Below are 19,327 nucleotides of genomic sequence, written 5' to 3' on the forward strand. Positions count from 1 at the left end.
GTCTGTTGGAATATAACCATGAACATTCTACTTATTATTAAGGAACAAAGGGGCCCTTTTGCTAAGCTGCAGTAAAAGGGGCCCTCGCTAAAGGCAGTGGCTTTTTTGCCATACGTTGAGGCCCTTTTTAACGCAGTGGGTAAAAAGGCTGAAAAAATGGCCATGCAGTACGATTGCACTTACTGTGTAGCCATGCCAGGGAAGCACTTACCGATTACCACCGGGTTCCCCCTAAGGAAATATTTTTCAAATATTTTCGTTAGCCCTGGAAATGCCGCACATTGGGGGTGAACTACCATCATCATCTGCTTTATAAAATGGTCCCATAGTCAACTGTGATGGTTCATAGAAAATATAAGTTTGAAACTGGTATATAATTATGTTTTTCCATAGTATATATGTGAATATCTCTGTTTAGGTTTTATTTATTGGTATCTGATATTCCGTTCAAGTGTATTATTTACTTGATAATTATGTTTAATATTTTAATAAAAATTTTTAAAAACTAGTCCTCGGTATGAGGTGTAAATCCCAACATTGATCTTTTTATTAAGATGGACTTGAGAATATATGTGTTACACGACCATCGAGTCCAAGTTTCATATCCTCAAACACTTATTCTTCAATAATGTATGTCCTGTCTCTACTGTGGGTGAGCCCTTAGGTTCCCTAAGGCCCCGAAAGACCTCAGAGGACAGCCGTGCACCCCGAATCTTCACCCGCGGCGGCCGCCGTTCACCAAGGGTTGAGCCCTCAGCTGCAGGCGGCCAGCAGGACTGCTGGAACCGCGGGGTGGCGGCTGGCCTGGCCGGTAGTCAGCAAACACAGTCTATGGATGGACGGCTAGCAAAGCCGGCCAGCACTCCGTGGGAAACTCAGCTCGGTCTCTAGATGGCGGCTAGCAAGGGCGGCTAGCAATCCGTGAGGAGATTAGCACAGTCTCTGAATGACAGCTAGCAAGGGCGGCTAGCAATCCTGGAGAAAGATAAGCACAGTCTCTGAATGGCAGCTAGCAAGGGCGGCTAGCAATCCTGGAGAAAGATAAGCACAGTCTCTGAATGACAGCTAGCAAGGGCGGCTAGCAATGCACACGAACCCACTGTGCCGGCTTCGGAAACAAAAACCGAAAGCGCTGATGACTGCCAGCCCCTGAAGTTAAATATCGCGCCTTCCCGCCCCCAACGGCGAGTTCCTCCAATCCGACCTGGAGAGTCGGCAGGGCCTCTTCTGATAGGCCCTGCCTGAACTCCCAGGCGGAGCTATCTCCTGGTCCTCCAATCAGAGTGGGAAGGCGGAGCTCCAGAGCCCTCCGACACCGAGACGGAGAGGGCATCGGCCCCGTGTTCTAGCGCCGCCATTTTGGGCGGCGCGGGTCTTCTCCCGGCTCTTCCTTCCAGCGAGGCCGGCAGTCGCCGTCGCCGGCCGCCGATCCTGACCCGGGCCGCTGGCCCGCGGTGGCGCCGGTCCCCCTGCAGCGGTTGGTCGGTCGTCTTCCCGTGCCGTGGCCACTGACTCCCGCCCCCCGCGGCGGGAGGGGAGCAGGTAGACGCGTGAGACGCGACAATGTATTTATAATCCTCGAGACAGCATCGATCCATGCTTAATTGTGTACACCATCAAAATCTTTTTTTTGAACCGACATCCATTCCCGAAAGTTTCTTTGCTTTTTTTGTCGATATCCCACATGAACTTCAACAACACTTTAAAGCAGCGTCACTCATTTACAGAAATAACTCCTTGTCCCTTTTCTGCAAATTTTGAAGCACTGAACTTCCGATCCTCCAATTTTTACTGCTGCTTGTTCATTTATGATGATGGGTCTGAGTGCCATCGATGTTACAACTCATCCATTGCAAAGCCCCAAACAACTTCAAAAGAGCTTTATTCAAAGCAGCTAAACGTAACTAATCACCACTTGCTCTCCTCCACGTTCCTCAATGCTGGCTGCATTTCGATATCCTCTTCCTCAGGAGGAACTATTTTCCAGCGGGACTAACATCCAGTCTCTGTCATGGACTACTGATCCTCAGGCAACACATATGACCTGTCAGCACATGATAAGAATGAGGGGAAACTACTGAAAAGAAATAAGTGATGGGCTGGGTGTATAACATGTGTAAAAAGTGCTAAATCTCTGTATAGAATGGAGTAAACGCTTGTGTATAGGAGGGGGATATTTTTTTCTAATAAACTGAATGAGAAAAGAAAAAAGTTGTCTGGAGCACACTTTTGTGATTGATTAGTTAAAATTCAATGCATAGAAGTGCAAAGTGACACACTTTGGGGTGTAGAAATAAAAAAAAAAGCAGTATGTGCTAGGGGATGAGAGACTGACACACATGGACCTGGAGAGAGACCTTGGGGTGACAGTGTCTGAGGATCTCAAGGCGGCGAAACAATGTAACAAGGCAATGGTTGTTGCCTGAAGAATGCTAGGCTGCATAGAGAGAGAGAGGGGGGTAACCACCAGAAGAAAGGAGGTGAGGTATTTCAGAAGAAGGTGACAAAAATGGTATAGGGTTTGTGCCATACAACATACAAGAAGAAACTAGAGGACTTGAACATGTGTATGCATGGCATTTCTATTCAGACAAATCTCTTCCAGAGATGTAAGAATGGTATAACTGGAGGACATGAATGGAGGTTGCAAGGAGTAATGTCAGGAAAAACATTTTCACAGAGAGGGTAGTACCCCTTTCCAGGAGAGGTGAAAGAGTCAAAAACAGTGAATGAATTCAAAAATGTTGTGGTATAGACACAGAGGATGTCTAAATAAAAAGAGGATAGAAACACAACATAGCTGTTGAGTTGTTATCATGGGAAAAATAGTGGGATCTAAGGCTGATGCCACATAGACTTCTATATTGGTGTCCTGCAAATGGCAAAAGACTGAAAGAAGGTTAATCAAATCCAGCATGGGGAAAATTGAGGCTGATGTTGGGCAGACTTCCACAGTTTGTGTCCCACAAATGTCAAAAGACTGAAAGATTAGCCAAATTCAGCATGGGGGAACTGAGGCCAATGCTGGACAGACTTCTATGATCTGTGTCCCTCAAATGGCAAAAGACTGAAAGAAGATTTGGCAATTCCAGCACTGGGGGAACTGAGGCTGATGACAAATAGACTTCTACAGTCTGCATCCTGCAAATGACAAAAGACAGATGAAGCTTCGGACACTCCAGTGTTGTACATCATTTTATTTTTACTTGCTGCAAGTGAGAGTGCTATGCAGCTCAGGGGCAGGGGAAGCCATCTTGACTGGTAAATTGAATACAGTCTGCAATACTTGGCGATGATATGTAGTTATGACCAAAACTTCATCATTGCTGCCTATGTGGTTGGCATGGTGGCACCTTGACAACCAGTGTTTAAGCATGGGTGACTGGGGCCCACACAGAGTGGTGGGCACGGCTCTGGCTATCTTGTTGGCCAGTCTGGATGGATTGTGTGGGTCTTTATCTGCTGTCTTTTGCTGTTTTACTGTGTTATCACAGGAGTTACTAGTCTGTGAGATCTATGTACTTCAGGTTGCTGACTCTTGTGATAAAGAACTAATACTGTATGCAAGGCAAGCCAACTCATAAGCAGTGTTAGTGTGTCAGCCCAGGAGCATTGGGCCACAATGCCACAGCCCAATGTTCCTGGGCCACATCTTAAAGGAACCACTGGCTTTTTCTCTAACCTTCCACCCCCAGTTAGTGCCCGCACCCTCTGATTACATCCAGAGCCCCCTCAACAAACCCCCACTGATCAGAACCCCCCAACAAGAAACCCTCCTGATCATACCCCCTTATCAAAGTCCTCCTATCACTGATGTGAACCCCCATTCCTATAAGGACCCCCAACCATGGAGTCCTTCTAGCCAATACCCAGTGGGTCCTTCCTGCAGAAGTAATCCCCAGTTATTCCTGGCCTTGCCAGTTCTATCCTTCAAAATGGTGCCCCTAGCCCCATAGAGGTAATAGCATAAGGCAATCACTAGGGGGTCATGTTTTCTATACCACAAGGGCATCATTAAGGTAGGCCCAGGGGTCCTACAGGGGGTGGGAATGGAGTTTAGGGGGTGAATCCTCTTCAGGGTGTTTTTGAGAGAAGGGTATGCTATGGTGGGGGCCTTAGGATGGGTAGATGGATGCAGAGGCTGCTGTGGTCAGTATTAACAGGGATTAAGAATTGTAATTGCCATCAACACAGCACTTTAATCAAAAATGTTAATGGAAATTAATTAGGAGCACTAATAGAAGATATTTTTTTCATGCAGTGCATAACTAAATTAAAGAACCTATTGCTGGAGGATATAGTCAAGGTGACCCAGTGGAGTTCTAAAAAGCTTTAAATGATTTTTGGTGACTGCCTGACGCTGATGGTCAGACTGGATATTCAATGCCATATCTGGCAACCGGCATGTCCGGTTCAATTTTTGACAGCAGTAACTTAACCAGTTAAGTCAATATTCAGCACTAACCAGTTTAGTGCTTAATGGTTAAAGGTAGGCTTGCTATTTATGCAGCCTATTTTAACGGTTAAACAGAACTGGTTTGGAGCTGAATATCCCCACCTAACCAGTTATGTCGCATGATATAGCCAGTTTGCAGCTAGCCACTAAACTCAAATATTCAGCAGAGATAACCAGTTATCGCCCACTAAATATACACGGTTAGGCAATAAAATGTTATTTAACCGACCAGGAGCCATTCCTGGCCAGTTAAATAGTTTAGAATATCAGCCAGAATGTGCTCAGCTCTTCTTGTGTCCTGCTTTCTTACAATGGATTTAGGCCTACTATTGTGCTCAGATCCTGGGCATCTGTTCAGAGATATCATATGCAAAGCAATAATGTAGGAGTAGATATTCAGCAAGATTCAACCGGGTAGCAAAGCTCCTACACAGTTAAACCCCACTGACTCTACTGCTGATGTTCAGAGGCACTTAACCAGGTAATACTGATGATTATCAGCACAGATCAGTGTGGCATTATCTGGTTAGTACCATGGTAGTCCGAAGATAGAGTCAGAATGGAGTGAGACTTACCCAGATAGCTGTGATTTTCAATCTGACAAAGTAGACTCATCCTCAAAAGCTCATGCCTCAATAAATTGGTTAGTCTATAAGGTCAGGAACAGCAAACAGAAAAAAAAAACCTCTGCATCAAGTTGTCCAATCAGGCAAGAGTAGAGGCTGACCAAAGGACAAATCCAACACTGGAGATAGTAGGGTCACAATAGTAAGCTAAAAAACGCATACGTGTGTTATTATATTTATTATTTTATTAGGTTTACATAGCCAGGGTTTTTGTTTTTTTGGGGGGGGGGGGGGGGGGGGCGTTGTCTATGATCTGGTACACACTTATATGGTTATATTTTTACTTTTTGGGCAGTCTGTTTTAGGTTTCAGATTATAGTGTCTTTCCTGCTATTTTAGTGAATTTAGATTAATTGCTGTGTTCCATAGATTCCATAAGTACATTTGTATATATAAAGCCTGTTGGTCCACTAATGTTTTAGTTTCTTAAATTTTATATTATATATCTTTATTAAAAGTATTTCTTATATATTCTGTATTTCATATATTCTATATACATTTTGTATGGCATGTCTTCATTTATAAATGTTATTCTTATTTTTATCTTGATTCTTATTTCTGTTTATGCATTGTATATAACTTTTTTTGATTATTATTATATGGAGTATGTTTTTTTTGTATATGCACATAACATATGTATAACACATGTATGTGTTTTTTAGATTTCTATTGTGACCCCTGAAGCAGGCGTTTTGTTATACCAAAACACCATATTGGGTCCTTTTTTCCAATCAACAAATAAAATCTCTGTTTAGCACTACCACTAGCACTGGATTTGGCCTTTGGTCAGCCTCTGCACTTGCCTGATTAGTCTATAAGGTGCCATCTGCCTCTGTGAATTATTACCTTTTACCTAACTTAGTGGCCCTTTTACTAAGCTGCGGTAAAAATTGGCCTTAGTGCGGGCTTACACGTGTCACTCCTGCTCACAAAGGCCATTTTTACCATGTGGGTGAAATGGCTGATTTTTCTATTTCCAGCATTAATGGCCACATGCTAAGTTTGCCATTAGCCCACAGCCAATAGTGCATGAGCATTTACCGACCCCTGTTTTGTAGGCGGCAAGGGCTCATGTGCTAACCACATGCTAATCGGATAGTGAAGGCAATGTAGCTGCACTAACCGATTAGCACAACAGATGCCTACTCTCCGTCTCTGACCCGCTCCCATCGCTAAAAATGTTTTTAAAATAGCGCGTGGGTAGCATGCGCACATGCAAAAATTACCACAGGATGCCTGAGTGCGCTCCACGGTAAGCACATTTTTGCTTTATAAAAGGGCCCCTTACTTTCAAAATCCCCCTGATTAAACAAATCTTATGCAATATATGAAAATGTGGTTTAACAACCGCTGTGACCTGAGGTTTAAAAGTAAGTTGAGCATCAATCTGTACAGCCCAAGGGCCTTGTTTATGAAGGCGCATTAGTATTTTTAATGCGCCTATAATTAGTGTACGCACTAACCGTGTAGGCACCTATAGGGATATTGTAGGTGCGTACACGGTTAACGCACGTTTAAAATGCTAATGCACCTATAATGTGGCTTACTAAACAGGGCCCCTAGTGTTGATTGTGTTTTTCATTATAATGTCTGTATTGCAAATCACTGGGGCAAAATTTAATAAAGACGCTCTCCTAGACAGCCAAATAGTCTCACATTTAGAATATTTTAATTTAAGCTTATCTACTGCTAGCCAGTTGGCAACTGCATCAAGACAGTGATGTTAAGCTGTTTTTTGTTTTTTGTTTTTTTTTGCAACCACCTTTACTCTTGTTTCCAATCTGTTCCACCTGGAGTGCAAAAACAGGAGCTGCCTCTACTGGTGGGAAATCTGAACTTGTGAATATTGACTTGCTAGAAAATTTTGTGTCTTAAAGCTTTGCAGAAATTAGAGATTGAGCATTTAATTGATTAATTCTGTGTGCTGTCAAGTCAGAAGGGATCTGTACTCAGATGCAAGAAGTGGACTTTAGATGAAAGTGTCAGAAGGGAACATAGGTTAAAGTCATTGGGGTCAATATTCAAAAGCACTGATTCAGACAACAGCACCTGCTTATATGGATCAGTGTTGCTGACCAGGATATTCAGAGATCCTATCCTCTGACGTCCCCTGAAAATCCTTACAGACTATCTCTATGCTTCCGGGTGGAGCATGGTCTGAGCCTGGAATTTATCCAGATAATGGCAATATTCAGTCTGATATCCTGACAATTTATTGGGATACCTTAGAGAGAGTAATCCACCTAAGTGGATGAACACAAACTCCCACGTGAAAGTAACAGCACAAAAAAAGAGTGGGAAATGGACCAATGACTCCAGGAAAATGGGAAATGAAATACCAAAGAACCACTTTATTCAATGACTCATTGAATAAAGTGGTTCTTTGGTATTTTATTTCCCGTTTTCCTGGAGTCATTGGTCCATTTCCCACTCTTTTTTTGTGCTGTTGGGATACCTTAGGACAGATAGAATGCAGTACTACGCAATACAAATAGCAGACTGACTATCTAGATAAGTTCCAGCACTAACCCCTTTATCAGGATATTCCATGCTGACCACTATACGGATAGTGAAACTGAATATCTGGATATTTTGTTATCACCACCACAGCAACTAAAAACAGACCTGTTTGTGTTAGGTTTGGGCACCCAGAGAGTTTTTGTTTCAAGTTTGTTTGTATCTGTGTTTAATAATGTGTGCTATAAGTAGTGCTTTTTTTTGTTCCGGTATGCAACGGTATGGTGTACCGGCACCTTTTTATTCTCTACCCTGACTCAGCTCCCCGACCGGCATCCCGACTCAGCTCCGTTCCTCCTCCCCTCCCCGGCAGCCCACCTCAGCTCCGTTCCTCCTCCCCTCCACCCCGGCAGCCATAGGGATGTCTATCTCGCAGCGTTCCTAGTGAACTGGCCACACACATCCCAGCAATGCAGAAAGACAGCCTAGTGTGGTCATTGCAATGGACTTTCTACCATATGGTGAGCCCTCCAGGAACAAGGAAAACCTACTGAACCTAAAAGTCCACTACTACAATAGCTCTCAGGCTTGTAGGCCACATATATATTTAGGTACAGAGGGTATTTCTATGTTCCAGGAGGGCTCACATATTCGTACTGAAATTAAAGAGTTGGGAATTGAACCCATGTCCTGTTGTTCACTGCCCACTGTACTGCCCTCTTGGTTACTCCATCAATTTGCTTGCTGATTTCTTAGAAATAACCATATCTGGAGCTGTCATAGATCCTGGTATCTACTGTCATAGTCACATCTTTGGGGGTGGGGTAGGAGGGTGCAGTGACAACTGGGAGATTAAGGGAGCATTCTCTAATCCCTCCAGTGGTCAGCTGGTTAGTTAGGTCACCTTTTTGAGACTTAGTTGTGATTGAAATAGTTCTAGAGAAACACATACTTCTTTTTTGCCCTTGACCTTTTTTTCTGTTGCATTGCTGAAAAACATCTAGATTTTAAGTCCGCTCAAGTCCTGACCAAAACACATCTCTGATATGCCCCCTTGCGCTTTAGATGAACTGCAGAGTAAAAGTCCCAATTCTGAGATTTAAAAATCATGACTTGAAGACCTTATTGTTAGAAAAACATCCATCTGCCATTTTGTGCTGCTTTTGAGACGTTTTTCTCTTTAGAAAATGAGCGCCATAGTATAACATGGCAGATAAAGACCCGCACAGTCCATCCAGCCTTCCCAACAGGGCAGCCAGAGCCACACCTGCCACTCCGTACAGGTTACACTGCATTATGATCATATGACATCACAAATCGGACAGGCAACAATTTGCCAAAATACTAACCAGTTATATATAACACAATCATGGAAAATTGGTTTCATCATTTTGGTTGCAGCATAAACATATTCATTGTTGATACTTGATTAAACCAACAATCTAACAATGTTGCAAACTGACAATATTTTACTCGCTATCAACCTTAAAGTGTCTTCCTCTCCCTATCTGAGATACACTCATAGCATAACTTTGGAATTGTTTATGTTTTGCAATTACTAATCAAGGTCTCTTTGGATCAGAAGGAAGAGCTGGACTTGAGGAAATTCCACTGCTTAGTTCTAGGATAAGGAGCATACAATGTATTGTACTCTTTTGGGATCTTACCAGGTACTTGTAACCTGGAGTGGCCACTGTTGGAAACAGGATACTGAGCTTGATGGACCTTTGGTCTGTCCCAGTATGGCAACGCTTATGTCTTATGATATGAATGTGATATCAAATACACATATGTGTTCTTGATATGTCCTTGCTATTCTCAAGTCACACGCTAGCAGGTCCTTTTTTTTCCCTATTTCCCAAACAAAGAAACAGGAAAAGGGTGTGTGTTGAAGATGGACATAAAGACATAAGTCCAAGAAAAGATACAAGAAACTACGTTATCCTGAAAAGGAAAATTTGAAAGTCTAGAGTTGACTAAAAAAAAAAAAAAGAAACAGATACATTTCCTAGTGCCAGAGAATCCTGTCGCTCTATGAAATATTGGTAAATAAAGCTCCTACATTGCATACTGGCTGCACTGTTTAATGTGCTTTGGATAATATAATATACAGCTGAACACTGATTTCAAATGTATCTTTAAATGTACTATTAACCTTCCAACCACTGTTTATATCCTGTTGACTTGGAGAATATTCACACACATGTAAGAGCATTAATGAGATCAGACAGTGATTAATTATGAGACACAATACCATAATAGATCAATGAGTACAATGTCTCATTTATCAAGAAAATAATGGCTTCTTTAAAGTCCGCCATCAATCAAATGAAAATCGCTGTGTTGCCTGGAAAGGCCAGGTGCATGCTGTGCTATATAGATGTTACAGTGAATATGGAAAAAGAAAGAATGTGTTTTAACTTTACAGGCTATTTGCATTAATTTTTTAAAGTTTACCCCATTTCTATAGCATATTATAACGTCTGTGATTTGCCAACAAATAAATATGAAAGAGTAACATTGCATTACTGCTTTCAATTAAGTAACCAGCTCAAAACAGATTTGTCATGGATCATTTAAATATTGATTGACTTTCAAATTAACTTGATGTGCACTGGACTGGTAGCTCAGCTCAGGTTGCAAGTCCTATGCACCCCCATGCAGAAGGTCCTTGGTTTGATCCCCCATAACAACTTCCCTACCCTAGATTGAGTAGGGATGGGAATAGTTTGAAAATAGGATTCACAGGCCCTGAAGTAGTGAGAGAGACTTGCCTAAGGGTGAACCCATTAGGGTAATTCTATATAGTGTGCCATGAATTAGATAACTAACATTAGGCACAATAATAGCAGTTGAGTGCCAAAAATGGCAGGTAAGTGTGAAAATGCACAGGTGCCATTCTATAACTGGGCACCTGAGTGTTCTCACATGTAACTGCAAAGGGGGCATTCACCTGGGAAGGACCAGGAATTCCCACTATCCTTATATCCTCTGAATTTTTTAGGTTTATTTATCCCCTTCCTAGAGTAGTATGGACCAGCCACCTCCTAATATGTAGAATAAATAAACGAAGGCTACGTAGGTATAAGAAATGCAATTGTTTATTACTTACCAAGTATAGATAACAAATAGTAATGTCTCATGAGAGTACAGAACTGCTATACATAAGTATGAATTATTTAGTGTCTTTTTCGCCCCCACCCCAAATTACCAGCCAAAACCAATTTGCAGCGATAAAAGACCCAAGGCTACTTATGAGAAAGCAATAGGATTTATTCCTTATAAGAAAGGCAATTCTTTTATTATTACTTGCCAATGCAAATACAATTGATTAGTTTCTCATGAGAGAGCAACCCTGCTTGCATAAAGGTACTGGCTGTGACTGTCTCCAAAGAAGTAGGAAATACAATCACTTATATATGTTCATTAACATAACAGGTCATACATAGGTAATCTGACAATAATCCCATTTATTGGATATATGCTAATATTATAGTTAGCACTGATTGGCTATTATAATAATGTGGTTAGTATTTACTGGAAAAGCTAATAATGGACTAGCTCTTCCTGGAAGACTAAGAGGGGCATAATTGAACGCCCATCTCCAGGGGCGTTTATCTCCAAGAATGGGTACGTGAAGGGGCGGGGCAAACCGTATTTTGGAAAAAAATGGGCGTCCATCTTTTTTTCCGATAATACGGTTTGTGCCAGCCAAATGCATCGGATTTGTGCGGATTTGAGCTGGGCGGTATAGTTTTTCAGCAATAATGGAAACCGAAGATGCCCAGCTCAAAAATGACCAAATCCAAGGAATTGGGTCATGGGAGGGGCCCCTCACATGCCAGGACACCAACCGACCACCCTTGGGGGCACTTGTAACAATTAAAAAAATAAAGTTAGCTACCTCTGAAGTCCATAGCTCCCTTCCCTTGGGTGCTGAGCCCCCTAAATCCCCCCCAAAACCCACTCCCCACAACTCTACACCATTACCATAGCACTTATGGGTGAAGGGGGGCACCTAGATGTGGGTACAGTGGGTTTTGGGGACGGTTTGGAGGGCTCCCATTTACCACCACAAGTGTAACATGTAGGGGGGGTTGGGCCTGGGTCTACCTGGCTGAAGTCCACTGCACCCACTAACAACTGCTCCAGGGACCTGCATACTGCTGTGATGGAGCTGGGTATTACATTTGAGGCTGGCATACAGGCTGGAAAAAAAAGTTTTTAAAGTTGTGTTTTTTGGGTGGGAGGGGGTTAGTGACCACTGGGGGAGTCAGGGGTGGTTATCCCCGATTCCCTCCAGTGGTCATCTGGTCATTTAGGGCACTTTTTTGGGACTTGTTCGTGAAAAAAAAGGGTAAAAAAAGTGACCCAAATTCACGCTAAAAACGCCTTTCTTTTTTTGATTATCGGCCAAGGACGCCCATCTCTCCTCGGCCGATAAACACGCCCCAGTCCCGCCTTCACCACGCTTCCGACACGCCCCCATCAACTTTGGCCATTTCCGCAACAGATTGCAGTTGAAGACGCCCAAAATCGGCTTTCGATTATACTGATTTGGGCGCCCACGGGAGAAAGACGCCCATCTCCCAATTTGGGTTGAAATATGGGCGTCTTTCTCTTTCAAAAATAAGGCAGTAAGTCATCTTCCTGAGGAGTTATCTTGTTCTATTTTTCACTAAAACATCTGTGACCACCATGATGCTAAACTATGTTACTCTGTTTTTCCACCTACGCCCGTTCCTCATTCTGCTGCATGAGAGTGTCACAACAGATCATGAGTTCTGCAGTCACACTGGAGTTCAGGTTAGAGTCATGGGCCTGTAAAGTTTTCTCTCATTTTAGATCCTGAACCAAAGTCAGGCCTTGAATCAAAGCTCTTAGCTATGATGATAATATATACCTCACACACACTATATAGAATTTAGGCATGAACATTTATACTGGCCATAAAGATGGATAAGTGGTCACACCTAAAGTTCTGCATGTAACCATGTACTTGCATTAGCATTCTATAACAGATTTGGATTGCAAATGTTGCATTTTAGGATACTAACTTAGTTCCCAATGTTTTGGAGCATAGGTTTTAGCACCCTTTATTGACATTCTCGTGGCCAGATTGAGGGAGCCTCATGGAGAGGCATTTTAAAAAAATGTATAAGTAAAAAAAAAAAAAAGTCCTGCTCAAAATGTCCAAAAAAAGAAAACGTCTACCTCACAGTCATAATCAAACAGGAAAAACCTCTAGATTTTCTGTTCAATTATGGCTGTGAGATGGACATTTTTGCACGGAAAACATCCAAACTGTTTTCTGAATAACAGAAAAATAAAACAGGGACATGAATATCTGTCTGGTATCATTTTCAAAAATATGGCTACAGAGACATCTCTGCAGAAGAGTAGCCTAGTGGTTAGTGTAGTAGACTGTAAACCAAGACACATGTTCAAACCTCACTGTGGGGCCCTTTTACAGAGTGGCTGTAAGCCCAACACGGGCTTACCACTTGCTATTCAGTTACTACTGCTTGCCAAACGCGGAAATGGTTAGCGCAGTGGTAACCTGGCAGTAATTGGGCTTTGCCGTTCGCTGCCTGGTTACTGGCAAAGTTACTGTGGGAGACCTTACCGCCACCTCAGAGGGTGGTGGTAAGGGCTCCCCTCCTAATGGCCAAGTGTTAAGACTTTTCTTACAGCATGGTCATTTTCTTCAGGGGGCATTTTACCCACTGTTACATATTTAGGTACAGTAAGTAGTTTTCTGTTTCTGGAAAGCTCAGAATTATTAAAAAAAAATAAACAGTTAAAATAGGACTTGATTCTTATTGAGTTGTAATATTATAAATGAATAAAAAAAAAAAAAAAAAATAGAACTTGAACCCCAGTCTAGTCTACTGATCACTAGGCTATTTCTCTGATATATCTTCTATTTCGTTCAGAATGGCTATAATACCTGCAGCTTTCATACAGCCTGGTTTTCCTTTTCAGTTTCACTTTCAGGGGAGAGGGAGGGGGAGGGATAGCAACCTCTGGGGGATTAAGGAGGGGGGTCATGGCTTAATCCCGCCAGTGGTCAGCTGCTCAATTAGAGCAACCTTTTGTAACTTGGATGTGACTGAAACAGGTCTAGATAAAAACATCCTTTTTTGTTAATAAATTTTAAATATGGACATTTCTTCCCATTCCAAAATCCCCATTGGAAGTCATACTTTTGGGCCCTCCCTAGTCCCACCCAACAGGTGCCCACAACACACCCTCTTGCTATTTGGATGAACCACAGTGTGAAACATCCAAATTCTGACTTTGCAAAATCAAGATTTGGACGTGTTTAGCATTTTAAGACGTCTATCTGCTATGAAAATAAGCACCATGGAAACCTTGCACATGGACCCTAGCCAAAATTGTCACTCTAATAACTAGGTTAAGGGGCCCTCTTACTAAAGTGTGGTAATATTTGAGTTACTGTGGCTTAACGTAGGAATTTGCTGCAGAATATAATGCAGAATCTAGTGAGAGCATAACCTGCATTTTTTTCCTTTATTTATAAGTTTCAAAATTATACATTCATATAACATAAATGTAAGAAAATCAGGGAATTATTGTCCTTTACAATTCAAGAAATAACTAGAAATAGCATTGTTACTTAGTCCACAAAATGGATTGCGTCCCAGAGGGCCTCTAAAGTAACAACTGCTGGTCTTACAGTCAGTGGCGTTCCTAGGGGGGCTGACACCCGGGGCAGATCGCCAATGCGCCCCGCCCCCCGGGTGCAGCGCCCCCCCCCGGAACAGCTCAACGCCCCCCCTGGCGAAAGAACCCCCGATCCCCGCCAAAAGAACCCCCCCCGGATGCACGCCGCTGGGGGGGTGCTGCGCGCCTGCAAGCTCTTCGTTTTCATGCTCCCTCTGCCCCGGAACAGGAAGTAACCTGTTCCGGGGCAAAGGGAGCATGAAAACAAAGAGCCGACAGGCGCGCGGCACCCCCCAGTGGCATGCACCCGGGGCGGACCACCCCCACCACCCCCCCCCCCTTGGTACGCCACTGCTTACAATCACTCCGATACCCAGGCTAAAGGGGGGCGAGGAATCAACACCTCTTGCCCTCTGTTCCGATGTCATATCCTCCGGCGTCAAGAAGCCAACAGGGCCGCCACTAGCCTCAGGAGATACCGATTGAAGCTCTCCAGTCAGCCCCAATTCCCCACCCGGTCTCGGAAGAGCAGTTTGGATAGGCGGGCTCAAAGACGCCGCCTCCACGCCAAGGTCCCCCGGATGTTCTGGGGATCCAACCAAGGTAGGAATCGGAGCTCGTAGCGTCTGAAGTCCAAAATCTTCCAAAGTCGGCTGACGCAGCGTTAGGGTTTCCGCGGGGTTAGGAGCGGCTTTAGCCCCAGTGTTCCCCTTTCTTTTCACCATGTCAAAGGTGAAAGAAAGTAAAACGCTATACAAAACGGCTTGAGTTCTGGGAGCCTTCAGACAGCATTCCCTCTCACGGACGCCATCTTGATCCCACTGCATAACCTGCATTTTTATATACAGGTCCCACATTAAATTGTCTATTACCACATGGCATCTGGATGGAGTTAACATGGGAGCATTTAGCTAGTTAGTTGCTTCTTCAGTTAAAGGCCTGAAAGAAGATCTAAGCTTTCACCGCCCTGCTTCCTGAAGCAGACATAACCTAGAATTAAGTGAAACTTTTCAGGGAGTGCATTATTGTTGCCTGATGACCTCCAGGTGTGTAAATGCTGCACCTGCATCTATCTTGATCCTTGTAGGCCAAAGAAATGGAAGATCTGATCTAAGAATCAAACCCCAGGTCTTCCACATAACAGTGCACAACATTACCACTAAACCACCAGCCTGTTTTAAAATAGGGGGGAAGGAATTTAGTTCATAGTTTTTTTTTTCAGTTGTTTCCCTTGCTGAGTTACATTCACATACTATAAATATTTCTGTGTGTCTGGAGAGCTTTTAGTCTAAGTCTGAACCTAAGGCAACTGAAGGTTATGTTATTTACCCAGGATCACAAGGCGTGTCAGTGAGATTTGAATGCTGGTTGTCAGTTCCCTGATCTATTAGGCTTTATTAGGTTTTCCTTTGTTGTTGCTTAATTATTACTGCATACAGGGCCAGTCTTAGGCAGGGGTGACCGGTGCTACCACACAGGGCCTCGCGATCAAAGGGGCCTCGCACTAAAAGGGGCCCCGTGGTGCGCCTCAACTCCACCTCCTCCCATCCAGCTCTGGAAGCTCTCCGAGTGAGCCAGACCTCTCCCACAGCCGTTGCTGGCTATCACCTCTGTACATATCTGTGCTGCACATAGTTCTGCAGCTCCAGTGCCACACACACCAGCCACTGGCTGTCTCCTTGCCATGACGTCACCTGACCCCGGCCATGAATGGTCACAGTTGCTTGCTCCTCGTCCTCCTGATGCCTCAGCCTGACCCACCCACCTGGTCTGCATGCTGTGAGTCTCTCCTCGCCACTTGTTCTGTGTGATGTGGTGCGCGGCCCGCCCACCCACGTAATGTAACTTCCTTCCTCCTCAAGGGCGGACCCCTGCAGAGAGTTCCAGCCTGAGTTGGAGACAGAGTTGGTTGGTGGTTATAATGTATGTATTTTAATTTCACTTTCAGTGAAGTCTATGCTGTTTTTTTTATATTATTTGTTTATTACACTTGTTCACTTACCCTCCCTTCCCCCCCCCCTTTCCCTTTTCCTCTTTTCCCTCATTTCTCTTTTTCCATCTTCCCCGGGCCCTTTTCCCTTATTTTTGTCCTTCCCCTTCCACCCCTTGACTCTCTCCATTCCCACCATAGTTTTATGTGCATATTTATTTATTTATTTATTTATTAGGATTTATTTACCGCCTTTTTGAAGGAATTCACTCAAGGCGGTGTACAGTAAGAATAGATCAAACATGAGCAGGAGGCAATTTGAGCAGTAAAAATATTTGAACAACAATACAAAGTATGGCATGGTATACTACTTGCAATTACAACACAATCCAGCTTATAATCGAAAGAGAAAAACGCAAATCGGGAGATAGATGTTTATCTCCCAAAAATGAATAAATCGGTATAAGCGAAAGCCGATTTTGGACGTTTTCAACTGCACTCCGTCGCGGATGCGGACAAAGTTGATGGGGGCGTGTCAGAGGTGTGGCGAAGGCGGAACTGGGGCGTGGTTATCGGCCGAACAGAGATGGGCACATTTCACCAATAATGGAAAAAAAAGTATGCGTTTTTAGCTACAATTTAGGACACTTTTCCTGGACCCTGTTTTTTCACGAATAAGGCCCCAAAAAGTGCCCTAAATGACCAGATGACCACCGGAAGGAATCGGGGATGACCTCCCCTGACTCCCCCAGTGGTCACTAACCCCCTCCCACCACAAAATATGATGTTTCACAATTTTTTTTTTCACCCTCAAATGTCATACCCACCTCCCTGGCAGCAGTATGCAGGTCCCTGGAGCAGTTGTTAGGGGATGCAGTGGACTTCAGGCAGGTGGACCCAGGCCCCCTACCTGTTACAATTGTGCTGCTTAATGCTTAGTCGTCCAAACCCCCCAAATCCACTTTACCCACATGTAGGTGCCCCCTTCACCCCTTAGGGCTATAGTAATGGTGTAGACTTGTGGGCAGTGGGTTTTGAGGGGGATTTGGGGGGGCTCAATACACAAGGGAAGGGTGCTATGCACCTGGGAGCTCTTTTACCTTTTTTTTGTTTTTGTAAAAGTGCCCCCTAGGGTGCCCCGGTTGGTGTCCTGGCATGTGAGGGGGACCAGTGCACTACGAATCCTGGCCCCTCCCACGAACAAATGCCTTGGATTTATTCGTTTTTGAGCTAGGCGCTTTCATTTTCCATTATCGCTGAAAAACAAAAATGCCCAACTCACACATTGTTGAATAAAACATGGACGTCTATTTTTTTCGACAATACGGTTCAGTCCGCCCCTTCACAGACCCGTTCTCGGAGATAAACGCCCATGGAGATAGACGATTTTGTTCAATTATGCCCCTCAAAATGTACAAAAACATTATAATTGGTACTGAAGGGTAAGGCAAAGTTGTAGCATATACTGTAGATGAGTAAGAAAGTAGGAAGAATTAGAAAGTAAGGTGATTGATCTGAAGAAAGTTGCACGTGAGGTCAGAGAGATGGTTAAATATTATCTCAGCTAGGGTAGGAGTGGATAAACATGTCTTGCTGCAGTATGTGCAGCCCGAGTCAATCCTTGTGTGTGTCAGTGAGACTAACAAATTAGTTACTTCTTCTGTTAAAGGCTTGGTTGAAGAGCCAAGCTTTCACCTGCTTCCTGAAGTAAAGGTAGTCTTGTGTTAAGCGGAGCCTTTCAGGCAATGCATTCCAGAGTGTGGGGACTACTCCAGAGAAGGCTCGCTTGCAGGTATCACATTGTGTAATGTCTTTTGGAGAGGGTGCAGTTAGTGAAAGTCCTTGGGAGGACCTTAGTGTCCTTGGTGGTGTGTGGAGGATCACCCTATTCTTCAGATACTCTGGGCCATTTCCTTTCAGGGCCTTGAAGATCAGACATAGAGTTTTAAATTTAGCCCTGTATTGTACTGGTAGCCAATGAAGTGTGATGTGGTCACGTCGCTTGCAACCTTCTATAGATCTTGCTGCTGCATTCTGAATCAACTGGAGCTGGTGCAGGCCCTTTGTAGTCAGACCATTGTATAGTGCATTGCAGTAATCTAGTCTTGATGTTACCATGGCATGCACAACTGGGATAAGATTTACCTTCTCGATGTAAGGAGAGAGGCAGTGTAGCTGTCGCAAATAGTAGAAGCAGCTCTTGAGGTTTGCGTGGATTTGGGGAATCAGAGTAAGTGTTGAATCTAACTGTATTCCAAGGTTCCTGACTTGTGATTTGAGGGAGAGTTCATACTTCCCAAAAGGGATTTTGATGTCAGGTATGTACCACTTGTGTTAGGGACCCAGAGAAGTTCGGTTTTACTTGGGTTCAGGAAAGTTTGTTGTGTTTAGCCCATTCTTGAATTGATGTTAGACAAGTGATCAGTTTATTCAAGGCTATAGGTAAATCAGTTCAATGGGTATGAGTAGCTGCACATCATCCACATAGATGTAGAACTGAGTGTCCATTGACCGAATCAGCTCAGCTAGTGGCTTGATGTAGATATTGAACAGAATAGGTGAAAGTATCGATCCTTGTGGTACCCCATTAGAAAAAGAGGTGTTCACAATTTTTGAGGCGCCTTCTATAAGGTCCATACTTGCCTGCTGCACTATCTTTGATGGGCATGGATCGAGGAAGCAGATAGTTGGTCGAAGGTCTCTTAGGATTTTGTCAAGGCTCTCCTCTGTCATTAGGTTAAAAGTGTTCCATCTGTCTCTGTTAGGAGGGGGCACGTTTGTGCACCCCTTGTTGACTGGTTGGGCACTGGGTGGGATTGCCTGTAAATCCTGGTGGAGACTTTTAATTTTGTTGGCAAAGTATGCAGCAAAATCATTGCAGTTCAGTTTAGACTGGGCAGGCTGGTTTTGTTGTGGGGGTTGCAGTAGACTGTTTACTATACTGAACAGCTGCTTGGTTGAATTAGCAGCCTGTGCAATGCATTGAGAGAAATACTGTTTTTTGGTTGCTGTTAAGGCTTGGCGGTACTCTGCCATGTGCTTCCTGCAGTTTAGCCTGTGTTCATCCAGGTGAGATTTGCGCCATCTCCTTTCCAGTTTTCATCCTTCGCATTTAAGGATCCGAAGTTCTGGTAAGGTAATGTGTGTATCTGACCCTTCTATCCAAAGATG

Source organism: Microcaecilia unicolor, chromosome 2, assembly GCF_901765095.1.
Source record: "Microcaecilia unicolor chromosome 2, aMicUni1.1, whole genome shotgun sequence".
NCBI classification, from domain to species: domain Eukaryota; kingdom Metazoa; phylum Chordata; class Amphibia; order Gymnophiona; family Siphonopidae; genus Microcaecilia; species Microcaecilia unicolor.